At 38.8% G+C, this 2,596-nt stretch overlaps 1 non-coding gene across 1 annotated transcript; it reads right to left on the bottom strand.

The window, feature by feature from the left end:
- Positions 1–1,833: 1,833 nt before the first annotated feature.
- Positions 1,834–1,939, bottom strand: LOC145577133 (small nucleolar RNA R71). The gene has a single exon (XR_014098621.1). It is a non-coding gene; the product is annotated as a small nucleolar RNA R71 (small nucleolar RNA).
- Between the last annotated feature and the right edge of the window lie 657 nt (positions 1,940–2,596).

Below are 2,596 nucleotides of genomic sequence, written 5' to 3'. Positions count from 1 at the left end.
GGATGCTCGGGAGCGCAGAGTTTGATCAAGCAAGCGAAGGAGCCAAAGTCTAGTGCATCGCACAGGGGTGCGCGAACGTGGCACAGGGGTGCGTGCGTGCAGACCCAGCAATGCGCCCGCGCGGCTGGGCTGTGCATGCGCACGGCTTGTGCGGCCCCCTTCGCTCGATTTTTCTTATTTATAGCTTTTGACTTTCTGTTTAAGGACGACTTAACTTTGTACTAGAGAGAGAAGTTTTCCAAAAATAGTAGAGAGAGAAAGTAGAGAGAGAAGCTTAAGATTTACTTGTTTGTACTTGAATTTGATCTTAGATTTAAATTTGATCTTGAAATTCCTTCTTCAATTCAATGAATGTTTGTAAGATTTAATTCCCTTGATTTACTTTTAATGCAATTCCTTCTAGTTTCTTGGATTTTGATTGAGATTACATTCCTTGCTTAGAATTTGTTGATTTATTGATTTTCTTTTGATTAAGCTTTAAATGAATATGAATTTGATTGAATTTGTTTTGTTTCTTAATTTCACCATGTTTAGTGAGTAGGTTAGTTGCTAGGGAGAAGGGGAAGCATGCTTGATTGATGATTTTTGCTAGTTGATGATGCTAAATTGATTTGAATGGTGCAATTAAATTGGTTGAAATAGTTGTGCATGTGATTAATTAGACTAGGAGTGATCAACCTATAAGATTAATCTAGATTGCATTGCAAATTTCAATGACATGAACCCTTGATTTGAGAATTGCTTTAATTGATTGAATTTGATTGTGATTTTCCTATTTAGCTATTCAAAGTGCACCCTAGCTTGACTTATAGGAGATAGCCCTTGAAATCCTTTGATTGCAACTATTTTTTTGTCCTTTGCAATGTTTGAATTGATTGAGTGATCCTTCAATTAGCATAATCATTGAGCTTGCATGTGGAACCTATATCCCTAGTGTTTAGTAATTTGAATTTCTCGATTTATCTAGTTTTCTCGATACCTTAGTTACCAACCACATCTTCCCGCAATCTTCGAAGTAGCTTAACCTAGGCTATAGCTTGCACCTACTCATTCCCTTGGGTTCGACCCTTGACTTACCATAAACTCGTATTAGGTTAGTCGAGTGTTTATAAATTTTCTTTGGCTCTAGGAAAGGGTAGAGAACGACCTACATTTTCCTCGTGTCAAAAATGGCGTCGTTGCTCGGGAGTGATATTAGTTCTTTGTTATAGTTGTTGAGTCTATTTCACCATTAATTGAAAATACAAAAAGATTATCTTTTAGTCTACATTTGTAGCCATGCTACTAACCATTTATTTTGAGATTTTTTGCATAGAGAACGTGATCATTCACTAGTGCCATTTGATCCAGAAATTGAGAGAACTATTGCAAGGTTGAGGGGTGCTAGACGATGTTTGAGTCCTAGCATTTCAAGTGAAGAAGAGCCACAACCAGAAGAACAAGCAAGAATTGGAGAAAATTCGAGAGTGGTATTGAAAGAATTGGGGATTCCCGGGGCATATAGATTTGAGAGTGGGATTGCTCCACCTACAACACCGGCAAATGATTTTGAAATAAGACCGGCAATGATCACTTTGATAGAGAGGCGGCAATTTAGTGGGGCCAAGCATGAAAGCCCACTAAACCATCTCAAGGAGTTCGAGAAATATTGCAATACTATCAAGGTGAACAGAATTTCCCAAAAATTCATCCGCCTCAAGCTCTTTCCCTTTTCTCTCATAGGGCGTGCTTTGGAATGGCTAGACAAGGAGGTTAAGCCAAATTCTCTAAGGACATGGGACGAGGTCACCAAGGAATTTCTATCCCATTTCTATCCTCAAAAGAAAACGGCGGAGGCTAGAGCTTTGATTCAAGGCTTCAAGCAAAAGCCAAGTGAGAGCCTTTATGAAGCATGGGAGAGATACGGGGGATATCAAAGAGAATGTCCTCATCACGGAATTCCAACCTATCAAATCATTCAAATCTTCTATGGAGGCCTTAGGCCTCAAGGAAAATCATGTTTAGATGGAGGAGCCGGAGGTCCTATCATGAACAAAATGGAAGAGGAAGTGGTGGACATAATTGAGGACGTAGTGAGGTGTTATAGAGATTGGAAAGATGGAGAAAGAGAGTCAACTAGAAAGAGTAGCTCTTCGGTGTACTCGGTTGATCATTTAAATGCAATCAACAATCTATCCTCTCAAATGACAAATTTGGGGAAGGAGATGTCTGCTATGAAACAATCAAGTAGGGGTAATTGGAACAATCAAGGTAGAGGCAATTTTCAAAACAATGCTCAAAGATGCCCTCCACTCGGATTTGCTCCAAAGGCCTAAAATGATAATTCCTATGTTCAATCCTCTTCTTCTTCACATAGAACAAATTTGGAAGAAATCATTGAAAATCAAACAAAGTTGTTGAACACTTACATGACCGTAAGTGATAAGAAATTTAATGAAATGATGACTCATAATAAGATGCTTGAAAATCAAATTTCTCAACTTGCTAATGCTTTGAAAGACCATGCTAGTCCTTCTTCTTTACCTTCCCAAGCCCTAGATCCTAAGAGACCGATTAATGTTATTGTCACAAGGAGTGGTAAGATTCTTGAGGAGAG

The sequence above is a fragment of the Chenopodium album genome, chromosome 13, assembly GCF_948465745.1.
Source record: "Chenopodium album chromosome 13, dcCheAlbu1.1, whole genome shotgun sequence".
Classification (NCBI taxonomy): Eukaryota; Viridiplantae; Streptophyta; class Magnoliopsida; order Caryophyllales; family Amaranthaceae; genus Chenopodium; species Chenopodium album.
Note: the sequence above shows the minus strand (reverse complement) of the source record. Positions and strands in the feature narration are given on the sequence as shown.